At 36.4% G+C, this 12,600-nt stretch overlaps 1 protein-coding gene across 10 annotated transcripts in view; it reads left to right on the forward strand.

The window, feature by feature from the left end:
- Window positions 1-12,600, forward strand: part of LOC124640670 (synapse-associated protein of 47 kDa) — a 61,798-nt gene that overhangs the window by 5,151 nt on the left and 44,047 nt on the right. The window lies entirely within an intron of this gene.

Here is a 12,600-nt window from a genome sequence, read left to right on the forward strand (position 1 = left end):
GATACTATTCTACTGAACAAAAAATTTTCTCATGATAGTAACTGTGTAGCTTAGGAGATAAATCCACAATCCTAAAACCAATAGTTATTTACCAGCAATATAAATAGAACTATATGGAAATCCGTGATGGCGTCCCACAGGGTGTGATTATAGGTCCTATGGGGTTGTTTGCGTAAGTAAATCGGGTTGATTGCTCTGATCTCGATAGATTACAGGGCACAGGGCGTGTGGGCTTGTTGCTACGAGTCAGTTAATGGAGCCATTGAGGCCGGCTCACTAACGTTACATTTTATTCGAGGCTTTGCCCGAAAGGTCTTTTGGATAAGTGGCGCTTATATTTTATTTCCTGACCCTAGAATATTAAATGGTCTAAGTTTTGCCAAAAGGTCTCGCAAATTGTAGGACAAATCGTTGTTCCAGAAGCTCAAATAATCTAGGAATAAGTAACCGCAGAAGTTAAATCAGTAAATGCATAATTTAAAAGTAAAGCAAAGCAAAACATATGCTTTATTATAACAGCGATCATTATCATGAAAATTACGAAAGTCGTTGACACGTTCTTTCATTTTATTATGACAAAGAACCCGTGGAGTAAAATAATGCCGTTATTCGTGTTTTCTTGGCTTGCTGCGCAGTATTAAAATAGGTTTATTTCGTTTCGTATATCCGTTTTTGAGGCTAGACACAATCTGACATGATAAATATTTTTCGCTATAGCATAATGTAATTAGGTTTTCCTATAGGCCTTTTTAGACTCTTTATTCCCATTTTATGGCTGTAAGCAGCCAAGAAATAGGCATTTGGCAACTTGTAACGAAATGTTTTTGGCAGACGCAAGTTCTATAACTTACTTAGCCTATTTATTGGCAACCGGTCACTTTTTGCGTGTCTTTGGGAGATACTATGAATTAATTTATCCGTTTTTGCAGTTTGAAGACTTGCGTTTGAATAGTTTGCTATATGATGTTCAATCTTATTATTGAAAGGTTTTACGCATTCTAAATAACGACTCCTTCATAGAACTACCTACAATGGATCAATTTTACCATTCTATACACGGTTCGCTTTAAATAGTATCAATAGCAGCCGTATTTTCTCATTGCATTGGTTCAGATACAAATAGCTTTCCGGCTATTGACTCGGTATCTATTATTATTAAAGTCTCACTCGACCGTAAGTAAATTGCTTTGTACGATTGTACTGTGTAACGTACAAAGCATCTTACCTGAGGACTTGTATCGAAAGATGACATTTCAATTTCAAATATAATGGTCGATGTAATAATACTTGGAACTGAAGATGTAGGTCTGTATTGGATTTCCCAAGACAAACAAGAAGAGAAGGAAACTGGCCGAAAGAGGCGTTCATTAATTAACTTAGATAAGAAAGTCATTACCGTGAACAAAACTGGGGGTGGTCCAGATGAGTGCGTACAAAGATAAAAAGTTCTAAATTAGTTCGAGCGGCAGAATTGACTTATCGAAGATCAGTTTGTGTGGGAACGGCTTTTTGATGGCTTATGTAAAGGGTATTGTTTTATAGTACCTTATGTTTAGTTTGAACTTAATTATTATAAAATTCTCCAGGAAGATTCTCTTATTTTTGCCTTAACATAACACAAAAAAAATATTCGGATGAAATTGGTATTTTGCTCCGCAGGGAAATAGTATCTTGCTACTTAATATCTGGGCTATATCAATAAGAAGTCCGGAAAATGTTCCTCGGATTTTTATACGAAAATAAAAACTTGGAAGTGGAAACAGCGACTGACTCGTTAATTGTAGTGGCATTTCATTTCACTGTTTTACTGACTGAATTTCTAGCGATGTCGCAATTAAGATCAAAATGGAGTATTTCGTTGAATAGCTAATGTTGAAACTTCAGACTACGTTTCAGCTAATGCACAATAAAACTAACTTAATGGACCAGAATATTCCAGACTGATAAATATTCAAACCAACTCCAAATAAAGTTTTCGAGCTGCTTTTGTTATAAATGGGATTTGGAGTGATTAAGTTAATGCATTTCCGAAAGCTGGTGCATTTATCATCGAAGTTAAAGTTGACACTGTTTCACAGTGTTCGATTTCTCTGAAGTGGAAACTTAGACGGTGTGAGCAGTTGGAAAGCCTCATGAGTATGTTATTTGGCGTGGAGCCAGGTCTGGAAGAATTAGGGCGAGGCATAATGCGGGCATGACGCAAGGGGTCTTTGTACCCGTAGCTTTGTGACAGACGGATAGACAAAGATAGCGGGACAAAAGGTTACTCGTTAAATATTGGAACGATTCTTGAATGTCACGGTGCTTTGTGTACTGTTCGCTCGAGTTGAGATTGCCCTGATTTGCCGTGGAAGATGCTCTCTTAAGGATTGAAGAGACACTACTATATTTCGATTTTAACTATTGGCAAATGACAGACATAATCAAGCTTCAGCTCCAGATTTCCACAAAAATGAGTGATGTTATTCTGCTCTCATTTTAAAATAAACCAAAACCACCAGCCTCATTAAAATTAACAAATTTTGAAATTTTCACGTCCATTACGTTTACATTTCACTCGTTAGCTGCAACGCTAAATGAAATCAGCAATGAATATGAAACGCTGGATGACGTCACCGCGAAAGCCGTTAAGCTTTGTCTATCGGGATTTTACTAAAGCTTTTCATTTACGGTCGAATATTGTTCCATTTTTATATAGAAAGGCAAAAGGTTTTTGTAAAAGGGTCGTACGCCCAAGTGTAGTAGTTTGCCTGGATTATTTTTGGATCCTTGCGACTAGTTTTCTTCTTTATACTGTCCGTTACCTACTTATCCCACGTTCTCCAAATTTTATTCTCTGTAGCATTTCAATTGTGTATAGACGAAAAAGCACATACAGAAAGGAATAAAGTTACATCCTTTTGCAATTATTAAAGACTCATTCGAGTAAAAACGCATAAAAAGACAACATTGCACAACTTTTCTAAATAAAAGCTAAGCACACGGTCACATACGGATACTTAAGTTGACAAAGATGCTTCCATCCGCAACAGTACTTAAGAAACTCCGCAGGGTCGCATTACTACCGTATATGTAACAAACCAAGGAGCCACGACTCTCTTAGCAGATACATTTTCAGTAATGGCCGACGTAATTGAGTTTGATCAGGTATTCGAGTGCTCGCTCTACGAGTTTATCGCAGATAATCATGGTTATATAGGAACAATTAATGGTTATGTTGCCAGTAATGGTGGTGAAGAGCTTTTAGTGGTTTTGATGCAGACGGTTTTAGTGGTGATGGTAAATTTGTAATGATCGTTGATGGAATGCAAAAGAAATATGGGCGTACCTTAATATATGATGGAATGTATTGGGGATTTAGTAGAGTGAAAAATGATGACACAGACTATGTTGGATATAATGAATATAACTCAAGCGAAGATGTAATGTTGGATACTGTTAAAGCAAAGTCAACACACGTATCAAGTATTCAAAAGAAAGCAGGTCTTTATCATAAAATATGGAATACGGAATTCTCAGATATATTCCCAACAAAGAACATGGACTAAAATGTCGTGGCGTATCTACATAGCGATTCAAAACGCCTGAGGTAGCGTTATTCTTATACTCCCAAATGTAATTCACAATTCCTACCGATTCTGCTGATATATTTTGGAATATTTTTACTAGAATATTTGGTGAACAATCGTGATTTTTGGACCGTGAAACAATTGATGTAAGATGGCGCCTCTGACGTAAGCGTTCTGCTTCGAATCAAAAAGAGGCATGTAGCTTTAATAAAATAAGAAATAACTGATTTTAACAGGACAGTTTAGATGAACAAACAAAGACAGAAAACTTGTAATCCCTTTATGTTTGCGGATAATGTTAGTGGATTTGTAAATGGTTCCTTTTTTGTCTTTCTTCCACACCAATTTAACATTGTCCCTTTTACTGTAATAAACTTTAAGATCTCAAGTTCCGAATAAGCTTGTTCTTCTCTTTTAGACTTCGCCAGTACAAAGTCCTTGATAAAAACTTCCGATGACCTCCTTATCACGGTAACCAGTGGCCAATGAATGAAATTCAATATTTTTATGCGTGCCTGCCGTGTTCCTGACCCCGCCGGTATCACGCAACCCTTTTTTGACCCTTGTCGGGAATTCATATCGGTTTTATATGGTTTTTTTTCACGTGACCGAAATTTTGACTCTCACCTTTGGCTTAAGCAGGAAGTTAAATGGAAGCTTTTGACTTTTTGGGAAAGGTTAGGCAACGTTATTCATTGAATGATTTTTATGGAGCAATTGTATTTTTAATTGTTGCTATAGAGATTCAAATGGGTGGGCTGGGCTCTTATATAATAGTGAACCCTTTCTGCAATTTTCTGCAAAATTACTTGAGCACTCTAAAAAAAAAAATCTCCCACTACGCTCTGTGGTCGAGTCAGGAATTCCCTTTGAAGCTCCGCATGTATTTTTTTTTATTTGAGATTAGAAACGATTCCAGCCTTTGATCTCAACCGAGAAATCTAAAAGTACACTTACGGAATAAAAATAGACAAAGGATATTGGTTGTTGGGGGTTAAGTTTGCTTTTACTTGCGGATTTGCGGACTAAACTATACGCATTCTTTAATATAGCACATTTAGTTATACCCTTCACGGAAAACGGGATTTCTCTGAACTTTTAGATCTAAAAAATAAAACACCCGTTGGAAATGATTTTTAATTTCAACTACTGAATCAGTGGTATGACCACATTGGGAAGTTCGGAAAATTAAGTAAATTTATTTTTAGAGAAATGTCTGAATTGCGTTTTTGGTGGTAAATAAGTGTGTGCCCCATAAAATTACATACTTACGTGCCAAAACAGTGGGTTATGTGAGTTTTCATTTCCCAAACTTTGGCTATTCCTCAACTTTTCAACTATTTTCGTGTTACGCATTGCGGCACTCATAAACTGCTTAAAACCATTTTGGAGACAGGTTAAAGGTAGGGGTGTTACGGACAGATAACGGATTTGAATCGTGCTTATAAATCTTTATTTCAAGTACTGTCTAGCTCGAGAGCCCTGAACCTTTATTGCGTGGACATTCCTCTTCGTGATTTAGAAGGGATACTTCATTCTATTTTTACTTCTTTCCCTATTAATAACTGTTTATAATTGATAACCCGATCTTATATTTTATTGTATCATGAACTGACGCCCACAGTAATATTAATAGGTCCAAATTAATCCAGACGCCACGATATTGTCTCCTGAACATTACAGACCCAAGGGAAAATTATATCTAATTAATAATTTGGAGCTGTCTGAGACTGTTTCGTCCCACGCAAGTTTGGTTTATGTACAAGTTTCGCTGTACCCGTTATATAACCCGTTTGTGGTTGCTGAACTGCCAGATTTCTATAATGGCTTGAAATTTTCTATCTTATTAATTTAGTGCTTGAGCACCTGCCATGATATTTCTCTTCCACCTAAAACTTCACTCGAGCGTAAAGTCTTCCTTTATGCATTGTTTTGTAATATGTGTGCAAAAAGTAAAACAAATAAATAAGAACTTTAGGTTAGTGCGTTTGGACAAACCTTCATTTTGACATATAGATATGACGTAGACGAGATGAATGACGGGAGATGATGAGTCAGACGATCGATCTCCCCGGATTAGTGGCTCCGAGGAATGATCGATCAGGTGTGGCGCAATGCGGGAGATGTGTGAATCGCACCCCTTGAGCTCATTAACTTGCTATATTAGGCCATTAGTAGATATCAAGAGAAAAAGTATCTTTTCGGTGGATATAAAAATAAGATTAGTAGGCAGATAAAGTTTCAATAACAATTTGATCCTATACCAAGCCAAAAGCTATTACGCCGGATCAGGAAAATATTCGTGGGTGTAATAACATTCGAAAATAAAACGGCATCACGTTCCACCGCTGACTCTCGATATTTCGAAACAAGTTGAATCATCCTCCAATGAATATTTATTTAATTTTTCGGTTGATCTCTCGCGGATGCACCAGCCTTTGTATCAGGTTATCAGATCGGGACTAAACGAATACCTTTTAAAGAGGCACGAGGTCCATAATTTAGCTTTTGACCTTGTTTTTAAATGGACCATCATGGCACTAAAGTTGGGTAGAGAGCACTTGGAGATTTAGAGAATAAACGACCCAGATACATAATGGATGGAATGGAGGGAGAATCGATTTTGCTGGAGCACCTAAAAGGCGTCTAGTTTTATTTTCGCGGCGGCAAAATGGAATAGGTGCATGTTTTTCCAGTTCCGACGGTGGTTTTTGGAATTTCGTTATTTTACGTGCCAAGGCAGAGCGGCATTAATTGGCAAACTTTTTTAACTTTTTGCAGTTTTATCCAGTGCTTTGAGTTTAGATTTTGCAACAGCGTTATATTACAAAATGAAAGAATAATTTTCTGATTACCTTTTGCTCTTCATGTTCTGTTCATTACCCACATTAGTATATCACAATATAAGCTCTCAATTCAGATACATGCAAAATATCCACTGAAAATTAATTAGTGAACTTTCGAGCGGTTTTCATCCCAGCGCCATAAATTCGCAGTATTTACTATCATTTGACTTTGTAACAGCACTCAGTGAAATTGGGCTCCCTCGATGCAGACCATTGTACACTTTGTTAATGTTTTCGGATGCGAACCATGGATGTGTGTGTGTGAGTGAGTTTGTGTACGTGTCTTTGTGAGAGAGTGTGTGTGTGCTCCCAAATCGGAAGTGCCGAATGTAATCAGAATGAAAGGGTAGCGATTTCAATATAATTGTTTCGGAACACCTGTATGGTTGGAGTTAATGGTTGTAATCTGGACTTAACGGTCTTTATGATTTGATAATGGCTTTTTTTAGCTAAGATTTTGTAGGGACGGTACTTTTATTGCTACACCATTTCGTGAGGGTTCCTTGCTCTTACAGAAAAAGATTTAACGACTGGAAATGTTATCCCGAAAATGTATAAGAAATTCGCAGGCTCACTTAATCGCTACCCCTAATGGTTTAACCCAATAGAAGAAGTAATAAATTATGTATCTAATTACCTTCTTTTCCCCTTAAAGGAAACTGGCAACACAATACAATATTCAACACAGGTAACTTCCTTTTCCTTCACACAAAAGAAATTGTATCTTTGAAGCAAGGACATTATTGTGTTTCCTCAAATTTCGAGGCCTTTCTTTCTATTGGTTTCATTAAGTTTTTAATGCTTGGTAAAAGTGCGAGGTTTCCTCGGCTTGGCTTTTTTAATATGGCGTTTTGTTGGTAAGCCTCAATTTCCCTAGTGATTTTTTTCCCTCAATCTCCCAATTATTGTACCGTGTTAAGCGATTTAGAATTCGCTTTGTAGTAAAATTTTATTAAACCAAAGTATCTGCAGAATGAAAGCAATATATGTAAAATACCCAAAACGTTATTTATTTTCCAATTTGGGCGGGATTTTATCGAAAGATATACAAAGTCCCACGGTGGGCGCCAATTCTATAAATTCTAAATCTATCCCAATGCTAAGCCTATTCATTTAAATGTCTCGGCTAAACGGCTTAAAGTCTTAGCAGGCTCCGGGACGTTTACGGTAATACATTCTATTACCTGACAGAACAGGTAAAATGTAGCCAGCCCCAGGTGTTCTATCCTACCTAGTTTAGGTTTCCTACACTTTCCTTTAGAATATTCAACACCCGACTGAGTTATATAAATCGTAAAACTTGGGCTTCTAAAATATTATAACTTGGCGCTTCAGCGTGAAATATGAAAGAGGTTGTTGTATGGGCTACCAAAGTAAAAATATTGCAGTTGCTGTAAATAAAATTTTGCATCTAAGTCTTCCCAACATTATTTTAAGCTAGCATATCAATGTGAAATGGTTTAAAAAAATTACAAACACACACTTATAAATAAATACGCATAATCGATAATAATAATTGAAGCATAGCTTTCAGTCAAGCAGAAAAGTATGGAAAAAGTTCCCGTTAAGTACAACCATGAATAGGCAATGGTAATCATAACACTTACGACTTTCGGCAACCCTTTAGCGCCGGAATCGATTCCCCCATTTCCCGACCATTTCGATAACTGATTTTATTGGAGTAATATTACCGTCATGTGAAGCCAAATTAAAGCTCCGGATTCATGTCACGAATATGTAACTCCTTGGCTCTTTCGAAATTCTCATAATTTTTGATCGTAGCGAAAATGAATGCATGATTTTCGGACAATATGTGAATATTTTCGTAAGTTCTGAATGGAAGAATGACGTCGTTACAGCTATTGCTTCGTTAAATGCAGTCAACCAAGAGATATGAGGTAATATAACCTCAAGCCAAGGAACTGATGTCCCATCACTTCTTTTGTCAAAATCTTTTCGATAGTATAATAGGAAAAACGGCAGCTTTTCCCTGTAATACCTCATTTTTGCTAACGACAATATCACCCGTTGACTTTGATTTAATATTTTAACTTAATACTGCTACAAAAAGAAGATTCCACGTATATTTTTAGTTGAAAAATCCGATTAATGCGTCCCAAATTGATATCGTCACTCCCAACTGTAAGAGTACCCTCGTGAAGGAGGGTTGGGAGTCTAACTTAGTCAATTACCGGCCTTCGTCTGTCGTCGACTGAAATAAACGTCGTTACTGTGACTTCCAGAGGGATCCCGTTAAACTGTCGCTAGCGTTTCATTCTATGTGGACGACGGTGCGACGCGACCGGAGGTGACACGCCCAACGCCTTCTGTGTCAAAATAGTCACTTACTCTTAATTTATTGCTGGAGTTCTTTATTGATATGGAGGAAATGCGTAGTATGATGTCACCATACTCCACTTATCTAAATGTTTTAGCAATAAATGTGAAACCTTTACATGAAGTTTTTTTTTAATGATTTACCTACCAAATGTCTTACTGGGATGAAAGCAAATTTTTGCTAACAACGTTAAAATAATCTCGAGGTATAGTGTTACCCATAAAACTAGTATGTACATAATGAGTTATGACTTCCCACAACGTATCTCAGTCACATCTATCATTTACCTGGACAATTACCTAACTTGATCACCCGTTGATGCAATAAGGGACACTCCAGAAAGTTCCATCAAGCTTGCTCTTATTTTCACATTTTCACCCGACAGACAGTAATGTATCTACGACCGTATCTTCGTAAATTGTAAGTGCTTTCACGAACTTGTTTGCTCTCGGCGACTCTGCAATTTGTTTGTCGTGCTGCCAAAGATTTATGGCCATTATCTTAAAGCATTTTTGCTGTTTTTTGCCTTACGTAAATTTGGCCAAAGTTAATTGTCAGCTCCTTTGAAAATGTTGACTTTATTCTCCTTATCATTTTTGGTAATAAGAAACTCTGCTTCTTGATATTTTTAGATATTTTAATGGTACGATTTTCTTTGTCGTCTTTAATGTGGGCTTTGAATTCATAACGTAAATATACCTGACAAATAATAAGCTTTTGAGCTTTCTCACTAAATCACATCATTTCGTATACAAATAGAATGTTCGTAGTGTTTGTTCGTGACTCACAAACAACCTTTTATCTTTATTACCCTGAAACTTATTTATAGTTACTAAAATTTTTGGAGTATCAAAATCTCGAGAGTTCACTCAAGAAAAGGGCGATAAAAATGTTCCATTTCTTTTTGTCGACTTGTTTTTCTTGAACATTTGGCTTCTAAGATAGAGAATATTCGGGGTCAGTGACCTTTTGTTTGTCGCTGACAATTTGTTATAAGACCTTTTTGTAGGAAGGTGCTTGTTAGTTGTTATAAATCAACTTCTTTCAAGTTTATGACAACGTGACACGTGTTGTTACCATCCTTTTTTGTGCTTTATCTAAGTTACCTTACCTCTGTGTTCGGCACGAGTTTCTTATTATTCCTGTCATCATACTTCCATTCTGATTTACGTAGCTAGATTTATATAGCCCGTTAAAACGCTCCACAGTTTTTGGACGCCCCATTTTTCGTTCAAATAATTAAACTACCATAAAACCTTTCGAAAGGCATCAAAGGCTTTGTAATGTTCACCGGACAATTAGCCTCCACTAACGAGCCTCGAAAATCTATTAAAACGATACAAAAACTCTTTGCAACACTGATTGAGTTCACAAACTTTGATTAATGACGCCTACAGTGCCCTGGTGGCTGTGCCCGATATATCTTGATCTGCGACGAAAGGTGGAATTAAGAGTTAATGTACTTTTCGAACTTATAACTTACGTTTGGAGTAAAGGGTCCAAATGGTGTGGTCTTGACAGTCCAAGACAGGCTGGTTAACCCTTAAGTTGTCGGAAAAGTTCGGTGCTGTAAATCAGTAAAGCAGATTTTAACGTTGTTTTATCTGCAGATTATGATGAAAAACCCCATATTTAATTAAGACGTTTACTTAACATTGATGGAGCGTTAAGTAACAATTACTCTGTATAGCAAGGTTATTATGAGTGTGTCAATTTTCGAGTTAATTGCTTCAGTAAAAGTGATTGACTGTACTAACAGTTAACCCCTTGTTAACGAAGTTTTTCAGTGCTGAAGGGAGAATTAAATTAGTATTTGCTTTTAAATATTCTGTAGTACGTCTAGCTCTGAATTTAGAAACGCGTCGAATTATTAATATTATAACAGACTTCAAAGGTTTGTTGCTCACGTAAGTTAATCTTGTTGGTAACAAACGTACGTTGTAACTCCTTTGTACAGTAATATTGAGACGTGGGATGAATAACTATTCTTGTTATGGTGTGGTGGATTTGCTTCCAGAAATAGCATAGTGTGCTTTTGAGACTTGACGTTCATTAAAAGTCGACGGCATCGACACGAAATGGAATTGCGCTACGGCGTAGCAACGTAGCCGCGTAGTTCGTAGCGCTACGTGGTTCTGCTACGAATTCTGCCAATGAGGTCGTCTATTATATGCATATTTTGTGTTACGTAAGTAAGAAGTAGCTTGTAAAATCAAGTGGATATCGTTTGTACCCAGGTAAAATTAATCACTTTCAGTTCGTTTATACTGGCATTGTGGTTGTTAATGGCTCAAGGACTGGCACGATATGTCGATAGCAAGTTTTGGCACAGATCCAGTGGCTACGACTTAAATGGCTTATATCAGAAAACTTCAACTATGATCGATTTTGGCCAGGACTAGTGTGACCCGTGCCAAGCTAGTTTATGATTCATTCCGTCGGCCACATAAATTATAATTTCTCATTACTTTGCCGAAATATTTTATGTTTAACTATGTCAACCTTAGCCCCTTTTTAATTACGCAGAAACCGAGCAAGGTAATGTAATGAATTTTGTACAAAGGAATATTATCTGTGGATTTTCCGGGACTTATTTTTATCGCGATGAAACTGTCAGATGAGAAATTATGTTAGTCTCGTAACGTTTAATATTAGCTAACTTTTTGTGCAAAGTAATCAATGGAATATGTTTTATCTTTTTATAGAATCTCGCGAACAATTTCTATTTTAGTTTGAACGTAATTTATTTTGAAGCTTTTGAACCGACAAAGCTATTTGCGTTCTCGTTTGAGGTTTCATTCATTTCTATATTTAGCTGAATATATAATGTTTTGAAAATACATTATTCGCTCAGTATTTCTGAGAAGATGAATTTAAAATTCCCATTTGTCACGAAAGTAGAGAGAAGTTTGTACATTTCCTTACAAAATATTTGCATATAAATATTCTAGTTTGCGAAGTTGCTAACTCAGTGTGCTGTTGGCTTAAATTGTTATCTAACTTGCTCCTCAACTCAGGACCGAGTTTCTTCGCGACCAGTGTTTAGAATGTTACCTCTGGGAGATGCTGAAGTAGCGTTAATCCGATCAGATACAGTGTTTTAGAAATTTCTACTCAAAACTTTCTCTACAGTATCAAGACTGTGTTCCTTTTCTTCAACGATTTTATCTTGTGTTTCTTTTTGCTTTTCATTATGTAACATAATTGAATTAATAAGACCATACGGTTGTCGTTCAGAGAAATTCTGTTTTGTTTTCTTCTTTTCCAAATTATTCCGTTAACGTCTTACCTATTTACAATATATCTTCTATAGTACTGTAAATGTCTGAATTCAAATTAAGCTAACTCAGTTAATAAATGCAAAGTTCTGTGGAATGAATTGGTTCTTTAATGGAGCCTTTTATTTGAAACAGTTATCAAAAGTAAGAAAGGTTTTCCAAACTTTCTGATTCAATTCTTTTGTTTGAATTTCTTTTCGAAATCCGTTTTTTGTTTGTCGTTCAGCGTTATCCAGTGGGTTAGCGTTATTTAGTATTTTCAGTGCTATATCTCTACTTAAGGAACTTTTACTATAGTTGCTTTAATAATTATGCTGTTTGAAATGACCTCCCTTCATCATAAACCCCGTTTCTTGGTTACATTTAATAACCTTCATCAGAGTTGTCGCCAAGTTAATGTGGATTTAACCCAAATCCCTTGGCCGTCCTTCTGTTTGTACAGACGTATTATACTTTAGTCAAAGATGAGAGCAAAACTTGGCTAATGACGTAATTTGTTGTGTAACGTCAGATTTGAGTCAAGGATTGAAATTATAATTTGGAATGTTAATATTATGAATGATGTTTTC

The sequence above is a fragment of the Helicoverpa zea genome, chromosome 21, assembly GCF_022581195.2.
Source record: "Helicoverpa zea isolate HzStark_Cry1AcR chromosome 21, ilHelZeax1.1, whole genome shotgun sequence".
Taxonomy (NCBI): Eukaryota; Metazoa; Arthropoda; class Insecta; order Lepidoptera; family Noctuidae; genus Helicoverpa; species Helicoverpa zea.